This window comes from Balearica regulorum, chromosome 5 (assembly GCF_011004875.1).
Source record: "Balearica regulorum gibbericeps isolate bBalReg1 chromosome 5, bBalReg1.pri, whole genome shotgun sequence".
In the NCBI taxonomy this organism is placed as follows: domain Eukaryota; kingdom Metazoa; phylum Chordata; class Aves; order Gruiformes; family Gruidae; genus Balearica; species Balearica regulorum.
This window is the reverse complement of record NC_046188.1, coordinates 32140084-32159375: the sequence shown is the minus strand read 5'-3', so window position 1 is coordinate 32159375 and position 19292 is coordinate 32140084.

The window sequence follows — 19292 nt, the reverse complement described above, 5'->3', positions numbered from 1 at the left end:
AATACATTTGGTTACATTTTTAAAATAGGTTCATCAGAAGTGATGTGTTTGAGGGTTTGGATTTTTGTTATTTTGAGGGTTAGATTTTTTTCATATTATTCAGTCTTCTCTAAACCTTGACATAATTTTGGACAGCATTATAAATCATGATCTATTTGCTTCTTTCTAGAAAAGCAATTATTAAATATCCAACCCACATATTTTCTTTGCCTTGGTTTCCACTACAAATTGCTCACCATTATATAAAAAAAAAAAGGTGCACAAATATGAAGACTACATTGCTGTAAAATTCCATCTAGTGACAATTTGTTACATAATTCATCCCAGATCTATTTACATAAAGACTCTTAGTTCTTGTGTATCTCATCTGTCATTATAAGCTACACCCATATTATGAAGCTTGTAGGATGATTTTCCGCACATACTGTTTAATAATAGAACCAAAGAAAAGTGTTGCAATTCCCCTGTCCTTCCTCACTGCAAGGAATTAAGGCAAGCAACACAAATTACTTTTCAAGCTAAGACAAAACTAAATTGCAAAAAGGGCTTATTTGGATCAGAAAACAATTCACTCTTTGATTGCACAATTCCTACAGAACTTGATTTCTTCAAACATTTATATTCTTTCTGGAGTCAAAAGTGCCCTACCACTGTTGGACTTCTGTCATTGATCATAAAATTCCTAACACAGCCAACTCAGCAGAGGAATTCAAAGAGCAGGGTCTCAGGGGCTGCCTGACTGCACTCCTTGGAGATATACTTTTTTAAACTGGTCTTTTTCATTAGATTTGTTTGATTGTGGCTAACTTGCACTGTGGCACCTTGAAGTGTTAGAGTCTCAGCTAGGATTCATCAAAAGTGTTGAAAAGAACCTGGTTTCACCCAAAAGGAGTACACAATTCCAGCACTATTTCTGTAGATTTTTCCATCTACTTTTGACAATCTTAAATTCTGAAGTACTGTCCAGCTTAATCACGGTCTTACTATAGACAGGACATTTTGTAACTCTTAAATTTTCCTCTACAATGTCTAATCCTGGCAGTTTTTTCAGTTATTGCTCCTTATATTATAATGTGGTGCAATGAACAGTTGCATAGAGCTAACTGACCCCAAATGAGCTATTTCAGGTATTAAACCAGTAAAGGTATGTTAGCCACGTGCCTGCCCCAGAGGAATTAATTTGCTCTGTTGGGAGGCACTGGGGTGAGATAAAGGAATGTGCTAATAAGACTATCCTTTATTTGGCAGCTAATTTAGCATTGAATGCTAAGTTGAATACCTCTACATTGGACCTCACTGTGCCTCTAGGTAAATGTCTTTAGACCGACTGCCTAGGAAGTGCTGATGAGAGAGAAAAATCACTAAAGAATACTAGTTCTTCATCTATGCAGTCAGCTGTTATGTACTGCAGGTGCTTTGAAGATTCATGCTTCTAAAATTACTTCGAATTGTTAATGCCTTTGAATTCTGGTTATCTACTCAGAAAGTCAGTTGTATTATTGTCCATAAATTCATCTCTTTCTTCCATCCTGTGTACTATTGTGATTTCAACTGCTTTCTTACATTTCTCCTGCAAAGCTGAAGGTCTTCCTGGTTAACTAGAGGATGTAAATGCCACATCAATCCTTTTTCCAAGTTTTAGTTATGTGAGATTTTGTTTTCTGTAAAGAATGCCATTACTAATGGTACAAGAATGACAGTAGGAATGGCATAGCTGCAGATAGACAGAAAAAAGATGCCCCTTGCACCATTATGTCATTTGTTAATGAAACTCTACAATCTCAACCGTGCCAAAATCAATTGCTATTATACCTGACTGTCACAAGTCAAGTTAGATACAACGAAGACTACTTAAAAACATCAGTCTATGACTATCCTAAACATATTTCCTTATTCAGACATATAGAAGCCTCAAAAAGTCTAGTGTGTGTAAAATGAATATGTGCGGATAATGATAAAAAGTCTTTCCACTAGTGCAGAGAGCCAGCTCTAGTGTGATGCAACCAGTGTTGTATCATGACAGTTACTTTGAGAGCAGGTAGCTATTATTTTAACTGTATATATTCTTGTCAGACAGAAACATAATGGCTATTAATACATAATTTATACAAATATAATATATGGTTATATTTAGCTACATATTTTATAAATTAATTTTTCTTGATAATTAGGTATCTATATAATTTATAAGAAAAACAAAGACACACATATATTGCTTGATGAGCAGCTCTGTCTAGGATGAAATAAGTAGGTGTGACTCCAGGACATATATTCTACTTGTAAACAGGGTTTGAATATCCATCTGAGTAAATCTGCCGCTAGGGATAACGTTATCTGCAGTAGGATTGTTAACTAAGTATGTCAACATGTCCTACAGTCCCAACTGATACTGTAATGTAAACATAGATTGTGTTGGTACAGACAAACCTGTTCAATAAAACCTGTCAGAAAAAGGAATTTCTTCTAGAACTGACTCAATTTTTATTTTGACACGCTGAAATATTACATTTCGAATGTGTCAAATATAGTTTTGTTTTACTATAAAATGACATTAAATGTACGTGAAATTTTCTCAGTCTCTTTTAGTCCCCTCTTACTTGATTCTGTGAAATGTATCAAAGTTAGACTTGAATTTATTTGTTTGGATTTTTCCCCATGAAATGGAAAGCCCAGAGGGGTACACTTCAGTAAGACATCCTGAATCTGATGACTGCCACTCTTACGTCAGAATGAATATTTGTTTCGTAATTCCTTCCTGAGCTACAGTGCATACTCAACCAACAGAACATGTAGGCCAATATAAATTCATAAATGTTTTAAGATAGCATATGATATATCTGCTTATATACTTAAAAACATTCATTGAAATTGTGGTCTGGATAATACCTGTAGTTAAAAGAAAATAACATAAAAATAAAGGAGCAAAATACTGAGTTCTGCTTTTTAAAGCATGTACTTTTCTTTAACTGCACTTTGCTGAGCAGAGACTCTGTGAACTGAAGCTTTCTTCCTTCAGGTAAAAAGCAAAAGAAAACCCCAAGCACAACATTAATCCTTAGCTTGCAATTATCTTGTAAGAAAAGTCATCAGAATCACAATAGTGTCTTGTATCCTGCTTTGAGTCTTGGATTTCCTAATTGCGATATTAAAACAGAGCATAGAACTAGTAAGAATGAAAAATGTTGGGCTTTTTTCCTCCTCTGAGGAGTTCTTTCCTAGAGATCTGAGATATGTACAAAGCATTTCATGTTACATATTTTTACATATTTTATGTATGTTATGTGTGTATGTGGTAATGTGTTATAATCAACACATTAACCTAAGGCCAATCAAACACAAAAGCATAGGTTGTTATTTTCCAATATGTTAGACTTAGGAAACAAGCTTGTTTTGTGCCAATAAGTTTGTTTCCTGCTGCTAAACTTAGTAGGGACAGAAAACATTGCAGAATTAAATGGAGGATGATCCTGAAAAACTATTCTAAAGGAAGAGCTTAAAAATATATGTGTACGTATTTACAGATACAGTAACGTTAGTCTACTCCACCAGCATGATCCAGGACAGGTGTAAAGTCATAGTTAAAATTCTGCAGTGCAGCATCACTTGCTGCAAGAACGGAAAAGATTAAAAAATTGTTTACTTCATTTAAGCTCTCAAGTTAATGTCTTGATTCCTTTTACTTCAAAGTAAGAATTATTCACAATCAATAATGCTATTGCAAATGGAAATCCAGAAACAAATATTCTGGGTTTATTATATTTTAGATGAATATGTAAGTATTCAATACATTCTGCCAGTAAATAAAACTGCTAAAGTCAGATATGAAATTGGTTCAGCTTCTGCAGTTATGGTCATAAAGCCATAGAAACACTTATGTAGATATGTCACTTTACTCACATTAGGAAACCCATATTACCTTGAAATAAAATGGCATGTGGTTGCTTGCAGGATCAAAATAAACATGTAGTTTTACTATCACTCTCCTGAAAATGTTGACAATATTATACTTTGTGCTGGTTTTTCAGTCCAGGAACATCATTTTATACTTCCATCATCAAAGAACTGGTGTATGTACAGACACCTGCACAGATCCACACATACACCATGGAAAGGAGTCTCAAGGGTTCTGATACAAATAAAATATCTTTAATTTTGTGGGTAGCTCATAAAACCTGCAAGCTTAATCCTGCTCAAAAGAATGTCCAACACTCCCTTTAGTAAGGTTGGTCGCAATTTCTTTTAGCTTTGGTAAATTAAAAATAAATCATATATTTCACTAACATTTAAAAATTATTACATGAATATGATGTTAAAATATTAAATAATATTAATACATTAAAAAGTTACACTTTAGTAATTAGCTCATTGGCACAAAATTTCTCATAATGTGAGGCTTTCCAATGGTCTCAGATCTTTCTTTCATTTGCAAATCCCAAACATATCTGTACTACGCTATTTTAAAGACTGTAGTGAACATAAGAATGAAAATTATATTGTGGGAGGGTGCCTTTACTGTAGTAAACACCATTTGAGCCATCCAATAAAGATCATGGTCACTATGGATAAATGTGTGCCAAATAATTTTTCTAAAAAGGCACATGGATTTTGTGAATTCTATGAAGGATTTTATTCCTAAATCAGCTTGCCATTATGTTTAAAACTGGGTTTTATTTAATGTGTTAGTGCAACAAGAAGACACTTCAAATCCCTCTAGTTGATGCTGGAGACAAATACATTTTTCACCTTCTGTGAGAGGTATAATAATAAACCAATATGTGGTTAGTCACAGGAAATTACTTTCCTTTCTCAATTTTGTAGTGGACAAAACAATCTATTTCCAAATAATACAGAGGCTTTGACCTCAACTGAGATCAAGAATATAGCTTAGTGAAGAGTTTTGTTTATGTCTTAAATGGCTATATAGACTTAGGTCTCTCATCTGGACTTTGGTTCTCTACTGCCTTTTGAGAACACAATTCTACTATGTGTGATGCTATAGAGAAGGACAGGAATTTCACCTAACATTGTGGTTACAAGAATGCAGTCCGGGAACTATTTGATTAAGGACATTATTTGTCTGATTGCTAGAACATTTCTTACATATATAAGAAAAACCTATGAGAACATAGTACCACAGGCTTAAGAAATATCCACACTGATACAGAGATATTCTTAATGTTGCATGGCCACCTGCTCCAGTGTGTCTATTCAACTAATTTATTTGGGTTACTCATTAACAGCTACCATCAGTGAACCTGAATCAGGAGGAGTAATGTCCAATTCTTTTTTGGTGCCTGGAATCATTATTCTTAAACTCATTTCAGGTGACTGTCTTCAAGGTAGACTGGAAACGTGGCGCTGGAACTTAAGAAGTAGTCCTGTTAGAACTAGCACTAGCATCAGGGTTAACTGTTGCCCCCTCAGCTCTAAAACATTCTTGCCTAACTTTTAGATCCGTTGTGACAAGCCGAATATCAGTTGAACTCCCAAATACTGACAGAGAACATAAAATAGGGAGCTTAAATTTTACCTTGGTTAAGAGAAGAAAAATCACTTTTAAAACAATTAGTTAGCTACTATTGTTCAGATAATGTTTTCTGTGGTCTCCTTAATCACACCAGCACAAGAAGAAATTTCACAGAACTGTCTTATTTTCATATTTCATTTTACATATATGGTAAAGTTTATTGGAAGAGAACAAAATCAACAGGATCTCTGTTTAGTTGCAAGAGAGAGAAAAGCAGCTGAGCAATAACATTAATGCTAAAGTGGTAGCTATCCAGACTTTCTGAAGTAGCATCTGGTACAGAAGAGAATAAAAGTATCCTGGACTCAAACAAAAGGTGAATTCAAGGTGGTTTTTATGGAGCAAGATGCATACATTTCAGAGTTCAGCAGGTCTTTCTGCAGAGTTGTTGCTATTAAATAAAAATAGGTATTATGTATGTATGTTAATATTTAGGTTTCACCACAGCAGCTGTTTTAAAAAAGTAGATAACACATGAACTAGCTTGTATTCTTCTGTACTGATAGATGACCCAGTGGCTGATCCAAGATGTTAATTTCATTGGTCCCTTAGGTGTCTCTACATGTTGGAAATATTAATTTTCTTAATCATATATGCTTTTAAAAGAGTTAATAATAAATGTTGTGTCTCGATTCTCCTCTACTGTGAGAAGCTATTGCCTTTTGCCTTATGTGGTATCATTTTTAAAAAGTCATGCATTGATGAGTTATGTTTGATATACTACATGGAACAGTGGTAAACTTCTTCTTTTAACTATGTGGTCATGCTCAGATATTACTCCCAACTAAAGTTAACTGGTTAACTTAAAAATGCCAATTTGCATTAACCTGAGTTATAGTTGTTTTTCATAGGTTTTAAGATAGAGAAATCTAACTACTTTTAGAACTATTTCTTCAATCTATACTATTAGTCATGACACTCTGATATATCTGGAGCTTCCTTTTTATAGAGAATGATTAGAAAATTTTAAATTTATGAGTGATCTCTGAATATATATTAATATATACTTTTGAAAAAAATATGATGAAACTTCAGTGAAGAAAGCAACGCTAATAAGCCCTCCACAATGGCAGTTAGTCTTCTTGTACACTACCCCCAAAATAATCATTATTATTGTAAGTATGTTAATAGCAAAATACATTATTTTTGAATGCTATACAATGAAGTTGCTGGTCATGAGAAACATGCAGAAACAACTTGAAATAGAAGTGTATACACATAAAATTAAAATAAAAAGAATAGATTATCTCAAAAAGTCACCTCTCGAAGAGCTTGCTTATTGCACCTTATATGACAGCTTATCTAGTTATAGTTTATGTATATGTATGTGTGTATGTTTATATGTATATGTGTGTACACATATATTTTTGTGTATGTGTACATGTTTAGATATGTATACATAAAGTCTTTACTTTTCCACTTGTAGGTAAAATCTGAGTATCCTCTCAGAACTAACACAATAGACAATATCAGGGAAGACAAGCTTCTCATGAATCTTCTAATTCCAGATTATTAGAAAAAATTATAAATTCAAAGCCTTTAGGAAGGTTGCTTGGTGCTCTTCATTTCTTGCTGTCTAAGGTTCTACCTTAGGTTACTGATGCAAGAAAGTGTCATTGTCTGGGGAGTCTATTTAAACTAGACACTGAAGTAAAGTTGACAAGAAAATATATTTTGAATTCAGGATTCTACTTAGGATGTCACTAAGACACATGTAACATTGTAGCTGTCAACGCAACCCAGAACAAAAGTTATACACGAATTGGTAGTAGGTAGATTGATATCAAAGAGATACAGCCTAGAAAAATATTGGAGTGTTATGCAAAGGAATTAAGTAGCAGGCAAACAATTCCTCCCCCCTCCCCCCAAAAGAAATTAATAAAGTATACCAAATATCAGAACCTTAAAGAAAAAATAGGTGAAGCAGAACATCTAACTCATATAATAGATACATATAGACTGAATATTACTGGATGAAAATTATCCCCAAAGGTAACAATACAGCATCTCACTTTACAAGAGGAAGTTTTTTTTTCAACAAATGCTGGGTTGGGCAAGAAATGATTTCTTTGTTCTAGTCCTGACTCAAGTTTATCACAGAAGTTGTTCTGATTATAACAATTAATATCACCCTTTCCATAGGTATTTATTAGGTATCAAGTATTAATGGAGTCAGGAGATCCACTGACAGAAAAAATGAGGAAATAAGCAATAAAAAAACATCAGGGCAGAATAAGGTATATTTATAAGTTTAGAAGGAAGTTGCAAATGACGTGATTAAATGGTTTACAAAATATCTGAACTTTTCCATTAAAGTGACTGATAGTGAAACACTGGGGAAGTAGGTTCAGGAACTTTATGGCTAATGCATAGCAGAAGGTACAGAGCTAGGTTTCATTCGGGAATCTAAGCATTAGAGAACTAATTATTCACCTTGATTACTGTGTTCTTCATATAAAATAACAATATTTCATGAAGCTGTGGTGAGAACTTGTTTTGTTTATTTCCGCCTGAAAACTTCCTTTTATTCATATTCTTACTGGGCCAAATTGCCCATGCATAAATCTGTTGTGCCCTCAGGTTTCCAAAGTAGTCTTTCCTGTCGAAGTTGCTCCACACATCAAATCTATTGATTCCCACATATCTAAACCTAGCACACTAACTGGAGAAGAGCTTAAACTGGAGCATCCCCTCACACGATACCCTTGTTACTGACCCTGACTGACAGGCTCTTGCACTATCCTCCCCAGACCAGCTTAGGCTACTTAGAAAGCAGAGGGTGCATGAGGCCAGTGTACCAGATTGTCCTGCAGTCTGGGGATCAGCTTTCACAGCTACGAGGAAGAATGAAACATCATTGAATTCCATCAAGTAAATGGTGAACCTCCCTTAGCTGTCATTCCGAAGAAAATACCTAATTCTGTGCTGTCGTTTCCACCGGTAGCAAGATGCCTCAAGCCAAGAATTGTAATGCGAAACATCGCAGCATAAAAGTACTTTTGTGAATTTATTCCTGAGTGCGATCATTTGGAAAATGTTATTTGTTCCCACTGGTGGCAAAATTAAAAAAAAAAAAAAAGTTTAATAGTTTTTATATTAACTTGTTTATAAGATTTATTTTTTTAGGAAACTGTTCATAAAATATTAACCGCTAGAATGATTTTTTTCCAGGAATGTATTAACTCATAAGCACATGGAGCTATCATTGCAAATGTTTTGGAGCATGTGCTACAGCACTTATTCTCAGGAGACTTCTGAAGCAGAGTAGGAAGCTATTTTCTTGTGAATTATGACAGAAACTACAGAAAAGAGTAAACAACAAAAACCCTACTGTTTGCCATTAGATGCCTAAATAAATAAGTTATTCAATATATAATATATGTTTTACAAACAAAATCATTATATAATAATAAAAGCCAAGTATATTGTCCTGGCTTTTCTGACTAATGAAGACTTTATTGAATAATATGACTAATAGGGGGATTATAATTAATATGAGAGGAAAGTTTCAAATGAAGCATTAACTTTAACTATCCATTTGTGTGAACATATTGGACACAGTATGGGTTTCAATAATATGTTCCCTAGCTTCCATTTTGTCATATTATTTTCTTTTTCTTTTTTTCTTTTTCTTTTTTTTCTATATAGAATCATTAGATCTAGCACTTGATTTTCCTAAATAATTAAACTTCTAAAATTAATGCACAGAATTTGGCACAAGGCATTGCTTACTCTTGGGTCCAATCATCAGGATTGTCTCTGATTAATACTGAAATATGTGGAAAGAGGTGAAATCCCATGGATAGGTTAAGCTGCATTATAATCAGTCAGATTGAATGTTCAAATCGAACATCCTTGTCCAGAATGTTTCTGGACCAAGTTAACAGGGTTTCTGCAGAAAATAAAAATACCAAATAAAAACAAGTTTAGCCAATACTTTCCATCTTGAAAGCTGTAAAAAAGAATGATGTTATTATTACTATTTTTATTATTATTATGGATATTTGCATTTGTTTCTGTTCATTCATTTCCCAGCAGGTGTCTCTATACTGCAGCTTTACTGAAAAAGAATGAGGAAGCAGGCTAATTGCATAATTATTTTTTTTTTTTTAAATATAGAAAAAATAAGCAGATTATTCCTTACTATGACATCACACAACACCAAAGGAAAAAAAAAATACTGAAAAGACTGTAAAGAGAATCATCTTACAAGCTTTTGGATACAATCATACACACATGTACAAAGAACAAAATAGGCTTATTAACTATTGATTCCAACAAAACAAGAAGTTAAAAATGGTGCACTGAAAAAGCAATGGTACAAAAACTAAAGCTTCATTTTTCTTCTAGGTTCTGGGAAGAATAGTAACCTCTCCTATTTCCACATATATAAATATGTAACCTAACAACTGCTGGAATTTATCTTCATCAGAAGCTAGAGTGAAAATATTGAAGTCAGAAAGAAAATGTTGCAAGCTTTGCTGGGAACATAAATGAGGAGGTTAATGAAGACTGCAGGGGTCTGTAAGACTTGAGGGGAGAAAAGCACAAGCAGTAAAACAAAATTATGGTTATGAATAAGAATTCCAGTATGTCTTGGCTAGGGGCAGACCAAAGTAGCTTAGTTTCATTTTCGACCAGATGCAAAAACATTAACATTTTATCACTTAATTGACAACATGTAATCTTTTTAGCCAAATAAAATTTATGCTTTGATGGATCCCAGTTGTATTTCTGCACTGATCTAAGTGGAATGAAAAATCCTGACTTACCATATAAAAGGACTAGAATTCTGTTCAGCATTTGATTTTAATTGCAGATTTCATGGACCAGAACACTCTGAGATGAATAACTGATAATGCCGAGAAACATCTGAAATTCCATGTATGATTCACAATCTAGAATTAGACCTCTGCAAAGTTGTATTTTAAAGTCTCATTGTTCACAGAAACAGTGTTTCAAGGTGAGTAAAAGCTGATACTGCCCAGTTTGTCCATTAATCAATAGTTCACTGAATGTTTGATAAGAGCTCAATGAGCCATAAAAAGGAACAACATGACAAGTTTTATTGATTGTCTCATAAAAAGGGTAAAGAAGTGACAGATGACGGGCCCAGTTAGACCTTTACAGCAAGCAGTTACAGTATTCATGGTACATTAGTTACAATAATTTCTATTTTTGGCACAGGAACAGGAAGTGATATAATACCACGTGTCATTTGCATAAAATTTATTTCTCACACAAAACCCCAGAAATTGATTGTAGTTTAAAAAAAAAAAATGCAATGGGATTAAATAGGATTATATCATCACAGATGAAGTCAGACTCTGATCTAGAATTCTGCTTAAAGAACGTTGTTTCTTGTACAACCTCCTGTACAAGGCATTGCATGGTATTTATGTTCTTGGCCTCTATGGTTTTTTTATTTATGGACTTGCACTGTTCTTCAATATTATTTATAAGGATTCTCTCAAATCCCAGTGTGTACTCAAATATGAAGTTATTCAATAGTCTTTGGCCATAAATCATTGCGCTGTTATTAGGACTTCGCTGCCACATTAATTCTTAAACTTTAAATATAAGAGCAGAGAGTGGAACATGGGAAGTTAATGAGTCAGAAAAGACCTTTACCTCATAGTGCTGTCAAAATCCAAAAGTTTAAAAGTCAAGCTGGGGAAACAACATTCTGCAATAGGAAGTTTGAGGCATTTGGCTTAAAGCAGTCACACAGACTAAATTTTTTTGCAATATTTCCTTTATGAACATTTACTGTGCCTTCAAAGTCTCTGCTAAATTGCAGCTCTCCTTGCTACTTCATTCCTCTTTTGCATTTTTTTATGGGTTCCTGTCCTACTAAGGAGTACTGCCTTGTTCAGTGTTCTCTGCTCAAATTTACAGAACACGAAGAATGTACATGAAAAATAGTTAGACCTGCAGAGAAGAGTTTGCAGATATTTAGTTTGTTGATTCTGCAGTGAGAAGTCCTTGCTTCCTTTGAGATTCCTAAAGGCAAGAAAAGCAAGACTGAGCTTATTTTCATTTCAGTTAGGGAAAAGAACTCACTGACTCTTTCTTCTCAAAAAAAAAAAAAAAAAAAAAACAAACCAAAAAAAACCCCAACCAAAAAACCAAACACAAACCAAAAAAAGGCTGCTACTTTGGTGTATGAAAAAATTAATTCTTACAGAAGAAATAAGAAGGATAGAAAAATCCTTGAGCTTTCTCTGTTGCCTTCTCTGTATAGCACTTCTTGCAAGACTGAAGACCGGCACTGGGAAGCAGGCAAAGACAATTGGCTCTTTCAGATAACAGTGGCCTAGAGTAGGTAATGAAGAAGCTGGATATCTGTACCTTAAGATCAAAGGTGGGAACTATTAAAAGGGTCCTGATTTGAGATGTCACTGTAGGGATTTTTTTTTTTCTTCCTAAAAGTATTGATAGGTCTGCTGGGCTTTAAATAAATATTTATTTGCTAGTTGCTTAGCTGGACAGGAAGTTCAAATGTTTTAGAGTTCATGTATGATTAAAATTTCAATTTTGCACACAATTATCTATCCTGGACATATTATATTGCTCTTGGACGATTTCCTTCTAAAAAGATATTTTCAGTCTTGGGTAAGGGTGGCGGCTTAAGTTTGAATTGCCTTATTTCATGAAATAAATGGATTTAATTTTTTTAATTTGTTTTTCCTTCAAGGGCATCTGTAATAGCTAGCGTTCATTTGATAAAAATGGTTAGTACTCATCAACACAGCAGGGCTATTTCAAGATAAGTCAAAGAAAAGCTGGGTAAAACAGTGTTGTGAACTCAGTTGCACAGTAGATTTTATGATATTGAGCATATACTTGCCAATAGGTGACTTATTTTATTGAGATATTGTCTGAAAGTTTTACTTTTGCTGTGTACTGAATAAAAGGTGTAAGATTTCTATCTTCAGTTACAGCACCATCATCACAAGCCAGCACTCAGGAGTATGCATGCCAATTTCATGCTTAAGTTAAATATGTGCTGAAGTGCTTTTCTGAATCAGAGCCATAATTGCAGCAATTTATTTAGATCATAATGTAGTTCCTTAAAGAAAAGCAAATCCCAGAAGGAATGACATTTTAAAAGGCAACATTTCTTTCTTAGAATCTTATTTCTATGATGGAGTTTATTTCTGCTTTTTTTTTTTTTTTTTACATTCCAGCATGAGTAAGTATATACACAACATAAATGATACTAGCTTGTAAATTCTATTAAAATGGCAGTGGTCATGCTGTCATTTCTGCATGTCCTTCTTTTAATGTCCCGTACCAGTACTAAGTCAAGATATCACAGTCTTTGGAAGCGTGACCTGGGAGTTAGCCAGTGAGCAGTTGAAATTAACACTTTCCAGTACCACTATTCTGAGTCTAGCCAAGTGTTCAAATATATCTTCTGTAAGAGTTCACAAAGCGAACCAGAGGTACTGAGTATCATGACTCTGTAGATGGAGTAGAGAGGGGATGTGGGATGGAATTACTGGCTGGCAGTGCTGGCGGTCGCAGGGGATCTTCCCTCTGGGATGCTTTCTCTTTTTTCCCTTTTGCTTTCGTTACTGTGTCAGTGATCAAGTTGCTGGACTTCCGTTTGCCAGAACACATCATCTTGTTCTGTCCTGCCAGTGAATGAGCAGGTGGCAATGATGACACAGTGCCAGTTTCAAGTGCATGCTAAGGAGCAGGCTAGGGGCAACATGACCTATTTGCTTTGCATAACACCAAGTCATTACAGAAGCTAACACACCTAATCAGGCATGTTTCAGAATAGCTTATCAGTCCCAATGATCTTGCCTGGCTGACACAAATCCTGCATCAAGTGTCATCTAAGTGGCAATGCACTTGAATTGGTTAGAAAATCAAGAGGAAATGAAAAACGCCAAAGGCGAAGAACAATTTTTTGTCATTGCATCATTTGTTGGCCAGAATGCTTGGTAACTCTCTGAGGAAGGTTGTTTCTGTTGTTGGTGTTGTTTTTTTTTTTTTAAATAAAACAAAGACATGAACTCTGAAAATAGTGTTGTATGTAGAACTGTAAGGCACTTAACCTGAACTGATGGAGTTTGTGCTTGATATGAGACTTCCCATAATGTATATTATACTTTGATATAGGTATACTACATGACTATTAGTGGGCTATTTTTACACTAGTTGTGTACTTTGTAGCTGGTCCACCTCATATATTTATCACAAAGAACCCTTTTAACCTAGGGAAAGAGCAAGACAATCTGTGTTGCACGTGCACAGAGTAGAAAATTACAGATCAGACAGATGACAAACGGATAGCTACAGAGATAAGTGACATTTCCTAGAATCAGAATATTTCTTGATATTTATCTTCCTATAGTTCCTTCTGAAACTAAGTTAGAATTGGACATTTAATTATTTTAAAAGTATTTTGAAAAAGTTGTCAATTATTGCATGGATTAAGTACACTAGCAGTGCATTTTTAATGTTGAATCCTCTTGTTCAATCTGCGTATTCACAGGCAGGCTGGTAAAACTGAACTACTGGGAAACTGTTTAATGGAATCTGTTAAATGAAAGATTATTGTACTCCTTTTTACTTTTTTTTTTTTTAATATATTTTGATTGCATATGGGAAGTGAGCACAAGGCTTGGACACTGGATGTAGCAGCAGCAAATTGGAGAAGAGAGCTGAATGTGAATGTTCATAAGATGGGAAATATGAGGATAGGGTCAGACTGGAGGGGAGTTTATCTTAAGTACCACATCTTTGAAAAACAACACTTTGAAGTGTTTTCTCTAAACCTTTCAAAGGGATAGAGACTGAAAAAAAAAAAAAAAAAAAGCAAGAGCTAACTAGAGGATAAGTACTGAGAGGATAAGCCAGCTGGAAGATAAAACTGTCTCTTTGTAGCAACTGTGTGTGAGCCCTTTCAAATTTAGCCGATTAGATAGGAGGCACAGTTGAAGTGTTAAACATACAGCATATACCACTGTCCAAGTGCCACTCGAGTGTGCTGGTAATGTGAAATGATGGCTGCTATGTGCTCTGTACATGTGGAATTATTAGCAAAACACTTCAGAATAGTTAATAAAACGCCATCTGAGTGCTTTTTAAATTGTATGAACAGGGATCAGTTTAACAACTACTGAAATGCAATTGTTGTTGAAGTGAAACCCAGTAACTCTTCTGTACTGCACAGCTAGAGACAGAAATGGTATAGCCAATTGGAACTGCAGGGGACTTCAGTCAAAGGGAAAGCAGTTCTTTATGGGATTGGGACAAACAACCATGAAAACCTCAGGGCCTGCTCAGTAATAACTGAACTCAATAGCCATCATCAGGATTCTTTTTAAAGCAAAGTTGTTAGAACTAGAAATAAACAATAATGGCATAAACCAAGAAACAACTAGAAAATTTCCAAGCCTAAAATCTAAGCATGTGTTAAGAGCTAAAGTTTGAAGCCTGATTTCCCAGTCGTAATTTATTTAGCGATCTTCCAAACTATTTGCATTTTCTGCACTGAACTGGACCAAAAAAAAAAAAAAATAAAATAAAGAAATAGACCTGAAGCCAAATCCTTTTTCACCCATCTGAGAGGTAATTGACACAATCTTGAAGGACATGCATTAAGAAAACATTAGTTGGGGTGATAAATGACAAAAGTGTAGATTTTGCATGAACTTGTCTTACATTTCTCCTTTTAGCCCTCTTATTTCACCCATATTGACTTACTCTCTCATGCTAACTGTCCTTGGTAATCTTCCATCTCCTTTCTCCTTTTCAAGTCTGTTGAGATATTCTGTGCCACCTGTAATTGGAGTCACCATATTTAATGAATGTATCCTTATCTTTCTCTGAAAAAAAAAACCCCAAACCTGATTTTTTGGAAAAAAAAAAAAAGTTAAACTTTCTGTCTATGCTTTAACACACATAAACTTCTTCAGCTGCTGCCTGTGTTTCAATCCTGTCTCATCTTCTGGGAAGTAAAGATTGCCTGGCCATTAAAAACTAATTTATTTGAAACTATCTCAAATATCTGATTTATAAGATGAGCCTGATGTTTATAAGAAGTGAAGTATCAAGTGTATGTGTAAATGAAGAATGGAAACTTTCAGTCAAGATGGTATTTTTCTGCTTGTATACGTGTGTGTGTTCTAAATAGTACTTTGACAGCTTTGTGGAGGTGGAAGAGCTTGAGCAAACTGTGAAAGATAATCTGATGTATTTACTGTGAACAGGTTGCAACAATACCAACAATCAAGAAAGCATAAGAGGAAAGCTCAGCATGGGGTTTGGTGGGATAATAAGTTTTTTGATCTTTTAAAAAATAGAACAGATTATCAAAGAAAAAGGAGTTGAAGCTTATGGTATAGAAAAAAAGTTTATAGTGAAATATGTGGTCTTCAATTTTCTATGCCTAAAATGGAACAAACAGTTTTGCCAGAGTAATTTTATTCTTTTCTCACTTGTACTATCTCTATTTTGCAAACAGCAGAGTGAACAGTTTGTCTCTGCAATCTGATAGACTCTAACTTACAGTGTCTTGCTAGTTACTTAGATAAGTTTCGTGGACTACAGTTACTGCAGAATGACATAAAAAAGCGCTGTAGTTTAAGGTAGGCCACCAGAGTCAGAATTCAATTAAAATGTTCTTTGTAGCATCCCTTGATGGACTCTGCATCTTTTTTTAGCTATACAGTCTGGGCAATACAAAGAAAGGAAAGTAGGGACATGTAGGTGACATCATCTGACTTGATTAGGAGTAATAGATGTTTGTGATTTCAGTGCATCACAGTTCTTGGATTAGTACAACTATTATATTGTTAGTGATGGAAAGACAAGTCACAGTGATAAACATGACCAAGATATTGATAACATTATGTAACTGGTTGCATGTTCATGTTTAATTATTAATGTTGAGCCACTGGATCAAATATTTTCATGAGCTTCAACAAGCAGTCCCTGAATGCAATATCTAAAGATAATAGTCCAATATAATTTCTGTTTTTGAAAAGTCTTTATGAAGATCAGAATGTGAATATTCCAAAGATTGAGAAAAAACCTTTTCCTAAGAAATTCTGCTGATTTTTAGAATAATATCTTTCTTGTGATTGGCCTCATTATTTTTCTTATTTTTGTTGATACTTAGTTCATTGTCTTTTTATTTGTGTCTTCAACATTAGTGAGAAAGTTTCACATAGATATGTCAATGCATTGTTTTCAGAATGAGGAACATTGGCCAAATATGTGAATGATGTAAAAAAGCTCAGAAATATGGGGGCTGATGTAGACAATCATTTTTAGATCTTTTACTTAACCATTTCTTTAATAAATGTTATAGTATAAAATAAGGTTATTGTAGAGCAGGACAATGTGCAAAACTCTTCCCATAGCAGGTGAATAAATCTGTACTTGCTAGTATATCTTCAGTAGCATTAAACTGCATTATGTATACAGTTACTGATACTGTAATATCATCTATATATAGCAATACTGTAATATCATCTGATATAATCTAATCTGAACTCTCAAATAATGTTTTTTTTCCCCCTTGTTTGCTAGTGCCTGTACTCATTTCTCCAAGCCATTTGGTTTCTGCTTGACACTGTCACAGGGGAGTCAAAGTATGTACCCAGTTACATGAACTTTCTGTTGAGCTTAGTGAAAACCAGCTGCTGGAAGTTATATCCGAGATCCAGATTTTGCTGAGAACATCTTTCCTTCAGTGAAGAAAAAAAAAAAAAAAAATAAAATCTGGACTTTATATATTCATCTAACCTAACTCTAGATATCTACACTAAAGATGTACAAGATTGTCTTAGGTGTTGCTCTGCAGACAAAAGTAATGCACCTGTCAGGGAGCCCATGAGAACCATCATAGCCCTTTATGTTTTCTCTATAGATGTCTTAAGCCAGACAGGCAAGGTGTATCTCAGGCATTGTGTCAAAGGCATCTTTTTTTCTACAAAACTCTCCGTCATGTATCAATGTATCTGAGTTGAAATGTCTCAGTGTTGGCAAGAATCTTTGCTGTGAACCTTTGAGTCCATCCACTGTTAAGCTAAGTGAATACAGTCTGTACTTTTCCTCACTTTGATATTACTGCATTTATGAGGTTTCCATGCATCATTAAAGTTCTGTTGAAAGTGATGAGCTGTTCCACCATATTAAACATATTTTTTCTTTTTCAGTATTTCAAGGCTTTGTCATAATTTTGAGCCCTATTACAAATGAAAAATTTTTGTTCAGTCTTTTTCTTAGTTGTGCCCATAATATCAACAATATTTGGATTTCTATCTAGTTCTTTATATTCTAGATGTTAGCAGTGATGAGAGAAAGAGAAAGCAGATACATTTGATGCTAGTCTTCATGTTCAGCTATGTTCTTTTCCTGAGAACATTAACAACTTTTGAGATTTCATATGACAGAAAGGTATTCCAAAATGTGGTCTACCTATTAAACACTTTGGTCTACCAAATCAAAGATCTACCAAATAACTGTGGTCTATCAATTGCCTTTGAAATTTAGGTCTGCTATTGACTGAAAAAGAATTTGAAGTACTTTTCTACCAGTGTCTTCAGAATAAATGTTCTATGTAGAATCTAATGGTCCTAAATCCAGCTTGCTTTTCTTCAAGATTTGTATACAGTAGTATAATTTATTTTGAGCTTTTGAAATCAGTGAGAAATTTCAGGAGAATTCCACGTTTCTAGCTTCATATATGTCTTTTCATACTGTGCTTTCACACTACAAGGCACACTTGGTTTTGAGTGTTTTTGTCCCCATTTTTTTTTTTTTTATTTTATTTTTCTTAGTATTCTCTTCTAGTGCTTTTCTTTAACTAGCTTTCTTGTCTTTGGCTTAAAGTACTGAAGATTGAATTCCATTGTGCAGCTCATTTGTCTTCCAGTCTAGTCTTTGCCTTTGCCTCTTAAAAATACTCAGTTCATCTTGAGATTTCTTTCTTGGACTTCTTTTCATTTTGGCAAAGTTAAGATTGTGGCTGTTCTTGATATGACTGTTCAAGGTGCTTTTACATTCATTTGAATACAATCTATTTGATTTTCTGATTCACCATCTGCTGAGTTTGTGTTTGTTAGGTAACATGAAGTTGGAAAGAACTAGACTGTTCACTAAACACAAATCAATGAGTTTCTCATAATTTTGGTCATGATTTCCTTCCAATACTTTCCCACTGTTCTATCCACTTCTTCATTGTAGCATCCTAAACTGACATTTACAGGACATAAATCATGTTTTGGTATTCTTTCAAACAAGCAATGGGGGAAAATGTGCAAGACACATTTGTTCCTTCTGGTTATGTTTCTGTGTAGGGGAATAGCATGGCTCAACTGGCATCCCTCACAGCCTGTTGTTGAGTTTGGAATGTATATTATATTAGTTGACCAAAACTGATGAGATACTAGTCGAATGGCATTGTGAATGCAATTGTCTTGAAGATCTTTTTGTCACTGAAGCATATATAGATTAAATGGAGATACCTGAAATATATTCTGTCTACACCACCCATTCATTATCACTGATGGCCTGGATTCCTATCTATAATTGTTCAATGCACTTTCCTACTGATAACATCAATATTTTGAGGAATCTGCTTTTTAGAGCTTTTTGTTGTTGTTGTTTGGTTGTTTCATTTTGGCTTTTCTTTGTTTGTTTGGTTGGTTGGTTTGTTTTGTTTCTGGAGCTTTAGTATATGTTAGGGATTGATTTGGTTCTTGTAAGTGGCCATATTACTAGAATGGTAATTTATTCC